Here is a 7,628-nt window from a genome sequence, read left to right on the forward strand (position 1 = left end):
TAGTAAGTTAGCAAAAATGTAGAGAACTAGTACAGGCATAGGCAAACTCGGTCCTCCAGATGTTTTGGGACTACAACTCCCATCATCCCTAGCTAACAGGACCAGTGGTCAGGGATAATGGGAGTTGTAGTCCCAAAACATCTGGAGGGCCGAGTTTGCCTGTGCCTGAACTAGTACAAGCACCTGCTGGAAATGTAAAGAAAAAAAGGCACCTTTTATCACATGTGGTGGTAATGCAAAGTAATAAAAACTTTCTGGGAAATGATATATAATGAAATAAAAAATGTTTAAAATAACTTTTGTTAAACCAGAAGCTTTTCTATTAGGAATTATAGGACATTCCAAAGGAGAGAAGACTTTTATGTATGCGACAGCAGCCACTCGGATGTTTCTAGCCCAGAGATGAAAAGAAGAAAGGGTCCCTACCAGAGAGGAATGGCAAACCAAGCTGATGGACCATGTCGAAATGGCAAAGCTGACTGAAAAGCTCAGGAACCAAGAGGACAAAGACTTCAAAAAAGAATGGAAAAAATACATAATATATCTAGGAGACCCCTGCAAGCAGGTGAAAACATTAGCAGGATTTTAACCTCACTTGTAATGTGGGGGGGGGGGCATGGCGTCGCTACGTAACAACGCATGCGTCGCTACATAACGACACATGTGCCACTACGTAATGACGCATGTGTGCTACGTAGAGGGGGATGGCGCCCCCGCGACTTCAAAACGGAGCCTAAACGGAGCGTCCAGGCTCCAGGTAGATAGCCCACTGGCGCAGCGCACTGCGCCACACAGGCTTTTTACCAGGAGGCTGGAGGGGCTCGCCTTGGGAGTCACTGGGTGGGGCGCCGACTGTCACCCCGCCATAGTGGAACCCGGGGTGGCCCGTCCCCTATGCCCCCTAGCTCTGCCCCTGCATGAAGGGGATGTGGGGAAGTCTTGAGATTCAGAGAATCTCTATACAGTATATGGATATGGATTGTTATAAAATTATATTTGTAAAACCAAATAAAAATGATTTAATAAAAAATAAATAAAATAAATAAAAGGAGATGCCCAACATGCAGGCCATTTGCTGCCTGAGACCTCAGCTTGCAGGGAATGACAAATAAGCAGGACATCTATGCTACTGCAGGGATTTCAGCCTGTAGTGCCAATTTTCTCTCCCCCCCCCCTTGCTGGCTTCTCGCACTGGAAAAAGAGGACCACATTAATTTCCCCCAGAAAATCTGGCTCCAGAGAAGAGGGTTTTTAGCACCCACTCAGGCTAAAGAGCCCATTGTGGGTGTGGGAGATTCACACCACTTTCTTCTGGTTCCAGAGAAGAGCAAGATGAGCCCTTCAAAGTTGAGATCTGGATATCCTCATGTCATTACCCAGGCTTTTGCAATGCATTAAAATGAAACAATACAATCCAACATTTGTACTGGTGCACACATATAAAATTCAAATAAATTGACTTAGGAAGTGGTCTTTTCCTCTCATTATTTTCAACAGCTGGCATTGTTCCCCCCTTAGCCATTTGCCAGGGTATTGCAACTTTGAATGGGGAAAATGCCATTTTATTTAACGTCAACTGAAACCGCAGCTAGAATTCTGCTTCCAGCTGATTGTGGAACTTCAGTGCCTCGGCCGCACTGAATGGCCCTCCTGTGCAAGCTGCCAGAGTGCCTAGGGGTGCCTGGATGTCAAATTCGGTCCTCTCAGTTTCTCATTATTCCAATCTTAAAATCAGTTCTCCACATTTCTTCAGCATTTTGTGATTTCCTTTAAATAGGAGAAATCCTTGTCAAAATCCATAAGCATTGTAGTCTAAATGTCTCATTTTACAAATGCACAAATACGCATTTTCACAAGCAATTTCCTCCTGCTTCAGTGCCTTTCTTAAGTTGTTTTCATTAATGTATTCATTGCTAGACACACTTTCCCTAATATATGCATCTGTGTACAGTGGAACCTCGGTTTACGAATTTTCGGCTTACGAACACCGCAGACCCATCTGGAACGGATTAATTCACTTTCCATTACTTTCAATGGGAAAGTTCGCTTCAGTTTATGAACGCTTCAGTTTATGAACAGACTTCCGGAACCAATTACACCCATGCTTCGGCTTAAGTACGCTTCAGGTTGAGTACTCCGCGGACCCATCTGGAACGGATCAATCCACTTTCCATTACTTTCAATGGGAAAGTTCGCTTCAGTTTATGAACGCTTCAGTTTATGAACAGACTTTCGGAACCAATTGTGTTCATAAACCGAGGTACCATTGTAATCACGGTTTGGCTGGAGATCTGGATAGCTGTGTTTTCGACTGCATATTTGCATGAGAAGTACAGATGAGGTAGTTCCTCATTAAAATGCAAATAGCAATGAATTTATCTACTGTCCCTACCACCCATATTCAGAATCACAATGGGCTAATGACATCATCGGGCACAGGTACAAGGAAATCATAATCGTCTCTGATAAACAGGGACATTTTAAATATATGGACCTTTCCACTTGGAAGCTTGAGGTTGACATCCTTTAACATTAACACCTAGAATTCTAACATCTAGAAAAGAATTCTGATTCTTTTCATTGTTTAAGAACATAAGAAGAGCCTGCTGGATCAGGCCAGTGGCCCATCTAGTCCAGCACCCTGTTCTCACAGTGGCCAACCAGATGCCTGAGGGAAAGCAGCAAGCAGGATCCGGGCGAAATTGCACTCTCCCCTCCTGCGATTTCCAGCAACTGGTATTCAGAGGCATTGCTGCCTCCAACCATGAAGGGAGAGCATCGCCATTGTGGGTAGCAACCATTGATGGCCCTCCCCTTTGTGAATTTGTCTCATCCTCTTTTCTTCTTTCTTTGGCGATCACTCATGGCCAAGTAAGATTGCCTTCCATGAGCACGGTCTTAACAGTGAGTCTGTAAGGGACTGTGGAGGCCAATTCTGGATCTCACTCACTGGATCATCGTTTTGTTGTGCTTGCATGTTTCTGTGATCCTTTTTTGTGTGTGTATATAATTTTTATTAAATTTTCCATTTTACAATTTAAAAATCCTTAAAATATCAATGACTTCCCTTCTTCTCTTTCCATGGGTCATTTTGCATATCATAAATCCCTGCATATTTTACAGCAACTAAACCATTCAGTATTCCATTATTGCATCCATCCAAACTTATTTACACGGTTGAATTTATCTTAATGCTGCCAATGTTTTCAACTGTACCCTTATATTCAATAAATATTTTTCAATCTTCTCTAAACGTATGTTCTTCTTGTTCTCTTATTCTATATGTTAAGTCTGCAAGCTGCACATATTCTGTCAGCTTAAGTTGCCATTCTTCTTTAGTTGGGACCTCACTCGTTTTCCATTTTTGGGCTAACAAAACACGGGCCGCAGTAGTGGCATACATAAATAACCTTTTTTGACACCTGGGAATTTCAGTCTGAATTGTCCCCAACAAAAAGGGCTCTGTGTTTTGTTTGTTTTTTGAAAAGTGCTTTAAAACATTTTTTTCAATTCATTATGGATTATTTCCCAATACTCTTTTACCCTTTTACAAGTCCACCATGTGTGAAAGAACATTCCTGTGATCCCTGTGAGCAAAGCTGTCGGGAGTCTCGTACTCCCAGTAGGGTCACCCAAGGCAGTAAGGTCAAAGGGGGAGGAGTGAGACAAAGAATGATTGAAAAAGTTCTCAATCCTCTTTTAAAGCCATCCAAGTTGGTGATCATCACTGCCTCCTGTGGGAGCGAATTCCATAGTTTAACTATGCACTGTGTGAAATAAAGGTAAAGGTACCCCTGACTGTTAGGTCCAGTCGCGGACGACTCTGGGGTTGTGGCACTCATCTCGCACTACAGGCCGAGGGAGCCGGCGTTTGTCCGCAGACAGCTTCCAGGTCATGTGGCCAGCATGACTAAGCTGCTTCTGGCGAACCAGAGCAGCGCACGGAAGCGCCGTTTACCTTCCCGCTGTAACGGTACCTATTTATCTACTTGCACTTTGACGTGCTTTCGAACTGCTAGGTGGGCAGCAGCTGGGACCGAGCAACGCGAGCTCACCCTGTCACAGGGATTCGAACCGCCGACCTTCTGATCGGCAAACCCTAGGCTCTGTGGTTTAGACCACAGCGCCACCTGCGTCCTTTACTGTTGTGAAATAGTATCATTTTAAAAACTGCCCTGAATCTTCCAATGTTTAGCTTTGCTGGGTGTCCAGAAGTTCTAGTGACAGGGGGGACCGGACCTACCCCTTTCCTCTGTGCTTTCTCCATGCTAAATTTATAATCTTATTTTCTCTAAGCTTCGTTGCTGCTGTTTGGATGTTCCTGTTTGGAATGCTTCGGATATGGCCAGCTTGGAGAAGGAAAACTTGCTGCGGAGGAACTGCGTTTACCCTGACTGCCTAGAATGAATGGAGACATCCACCCCTCTCCCTCACACAACGATCTCCGCCAATCACAAAGCGCTTAATTACCAGGGAAGTCAAGTTTACATTCCATTCCATTCATCATTGGCCTGCGTGTGTGAAAACTGCATCTGTTGCCGCCACAACGTAGCAGGACGGTTCGCGCTCAGTTCTCTGCAGGCCTTTCCAGGGTTGCCAGTTGCTTGACAGTGACTGACATGCTGGAACAAGGGCCCGAATGTCTAGACGAGAGAGAGAGAAAGTGAGCTTCTGGCAATAATGGGCTTCCTGAAAATAAGCAGAGCCCCCTTTTTTTCTTCCATGGGGCCTGTTTCCGTCAATGGAACAATAGGTGGCTATTTGGATCAGCAGAGGCGACGGTTGCTTTCTGAAGTCTTCTGAAAGTGCAAGTATCACTATGGGCACCGTAAGATACAGCCAAAATGATAAGGCTGGGATTACTGAAAAGGGGGAGAAAAGCAGAGGGGTGAGGAAAGAGAGAGGAGATATTTAAATTGCTAGGAGAGTTAATTAAAAATGACGTAAGTTTTCCTCCCGTCTCACGCACAAACCCACACCACCAGCCTGTTTCCGAAACATTGATAGTAATCCTCTGGTGTCTCCCCCCCCCTTTCTTCCACAGGCTTCAGACAAACTGAAACTGCCTCATCGGACTTCACAATGGGAGCCAAACATTTTTTTGGCCATTGCAATTCAGGGGCTGTCTCCCGCCTATGGAATAGGAGACAGATGGGACGTAGCACTGTCGAAAACAAGAAAATAAGACACACCGCTTGACTGTAAAGCGCAACTTTAATTGCTTTTCGCTGCATCCTGATTGCAACAGGACAGAAACCAGACCATTGTCCTGGGATAGCTCAGTCGGTAGAGCATGAGACTTTTAATCTCAGGGTCGTGGGTTTGAGCCCCACACTGGGCAAAAGATTCCTGCATTGCAGAGGGTCAGACCCTTGTGATCCTTTCCAAACCTATGATTCTATGTCTTTTGAAGCCAGGACGAGCACAGGTATACCCCAATGGATTAAAAAAGTGTATTGCTAGCACATGTTATTCCAACTCAGTTAGGGCTAAGTTCAAGGTGCATCAGCTTATTTATTTATTGCACTGATATCCCAGCTTTTGTCCAATGAACTCAAGGTGGTGCTTAAGCCCCACAACAACCCTATGAGGTAAGTTAGGCTGAGAGGCAGTGACTGGCCCAAGGTCACTCAGTGAGCTTCATGGCAGAGTTTGAGCCCTAGTCTCACCACTGTACCACACTGGCTTTCTCTGCTTCGGACCAGGATATTGAAATATTATCTCATCCCTTATATACCCAACCACTCCTGTGGATGCCAACTTATCAGGAGGTCTGTTCTGCACAGTGTCAGAATTGGGCCTTTTGTGTGGTGGCACCTACCCACTGGAAATCTGTCCAGTGACATATCAGGCAGGCGCCACCTCTATTGCATCTTCAGCGATGCTTGACTTTATATATGCAATTGCTTTAACTGCTTTTACATATGCAATGGTTTTAGATGCATTTTTATTTTATTGTGAAATTGCTTCAAGACGCTTCACAGGAGCAATGTATAAATAAACAACCACACAGCAATTAGAAAACATTTTTTTTAGCTCACTTCCAAATATTTTGAATGCCAAAAGGCCAAGTATTTACTAGCTTGTTAGATGCGAGAAGGCTGTCCCACGCTCTCTCTGGCCAGTGGAAACCCCACAAGACAGGCTCTGTTTTGAAGATGTGATGAAGGTTGGGAGAGGGGCCTGCCATGTAGGCATGGAGAAAGCATCTGTTTCCCGGTCCCTGTCTCTCTTGCTTTCATTCCCTTCGTGGTTGCATTCAAAAATGAACTAAAATTGGCATGTGGACCCCATTACTTCCAGGTTTAGGAGGTGGCCTGAGGGCTGTCTCTAAATCAGTACTGGCTGATCTGTGACCCTCCAGACATTGTTGGACACCTGTCAGCCCCAGTCAGCATGGCCAATGGCCATCCCTGACATACCTGCCAAGTTCCTCTCTGAAAAATACGGGACCGGATCGGAAATAGCATACCGGAAGTAGCGCTGCCGCCATTTTGGAACTGGGCGGAGCATGCTCAGAAGTGACTTTTGATGCTGCTGTGCCCAGTTCCAAAATGGCCACCGCACCAGAAGTCGCGCTGCAGCCATTTTGGAACTGGGCAGAGCAGCATCAAAAGTCGCTTCTGAGCATGCTCCGCCCAGTTCCAAAATGGCCGTCGCGCCATAATAAACCGGGGAAAAACAAAAAAATCTTTTTTTTTGGCTGGGGACAGCTGGAAAAACGGGGGTTTCCTGGGGAATACGGGAGACTTGGCAGCTATGCTCCCTGACCACTTCCTGGGGCTGATGGGGTCTGGAGCCGAACAATATCTGGAGGGCCTTATACTGATTCAAATCATTGGTTCATCTTGCTCAGCATTGTCAACACTATAGGAATGGATTTAGGTACTAGGAGAAGATATATTATTTAGTTACTATCCTTTCTTGCTCACGTGCGTGAAATCAGTAGAGTGCTATCCTTTGCGGCTTTAAAGCCAAGACAAGGTTGGTTTAACCTTCTAGAAAGAATAACCCAGGGTGCTTTGAGGCACACTGGATTTTCCCTGATATTACCCCTTTTCACCCCCTTAAAAATAATAGTCACACACACATTGTTCTGTGAAGAAGTAAAAGTAGTATTTACTTACATGATCTGGCTCTTGGAACAGCAATTACAGCAGCAAAATGAGGGCAGGTTTATAACTACCATCTAAGTTACTAAAAGTACAGTACAAAACTTAAGTTTAAAAATGGTGTTTGAGCTACAGAGCTCAGACATGCACATGTAGCGAGCTTGGAGGCATGATGAAGAAAGATAAAGATGCCCAGTAGGAAGGATGTAGTGTTAGAGCAGGGGTCCCCAGACTTACCGGCGTTTGGGCCGGTTCCCACCACGCCGATCACGCGGCGGGCCGGAGGGCGGGGGAGCGCGCGCCTGTGCGGGCCGGCGGGCGGGGGAGTGCGCGCCCGTGTGCATGCTGGCGAGGCGGCGCGCTTCCAGGGTGGGAAAAGCGCCGAAAATCCGTTGTGCGCATGCGTGTGAGCCTCCCCCGACCCGGAAGTGCACCAGAAATGACTTCTTCCGGGTCGGGAGAGGCCCATACGCATGCGCACAAAGGATTTTCGGCGCTTTTTTCCCAACCCGGAAG

At 45.8% G+C, this 7,628-nt stretch overlaps 1 non-coding gene across 1 annotated transcript; it reads left to right on the forward strand.

Annotated features, from left to right (window-relative positions):
* The first annotated feature begins 5,266 nt into the window (after positions 1-5,266).
* Positions 5,267-5,341, forward strand: TRNAK-UUU (transfer RNA lysine (anticodon UUU)). The gene has a single exon. It is a non-coding gene; the product is annotated as a tRNA-Lys (tRNA).
* The last annotated feature ends 2,287 nt before the right edge of the window (positions 5,342-7,628 follow it).

The sequence above is a fragment of the Zootoca vivipara genome, chromosome 8 (assembly GCF_963506605.1).
Source record: "Zootoca vivipara chromosome 8, rZooViv1.1, whole genome shotgun sequence".
Lineage (NCBI taxonomy): Eukaryota > Metazoa > Chordata > Lepidosauria > Squamata > Lacertidae > Zootoca > Zootoca vivipara.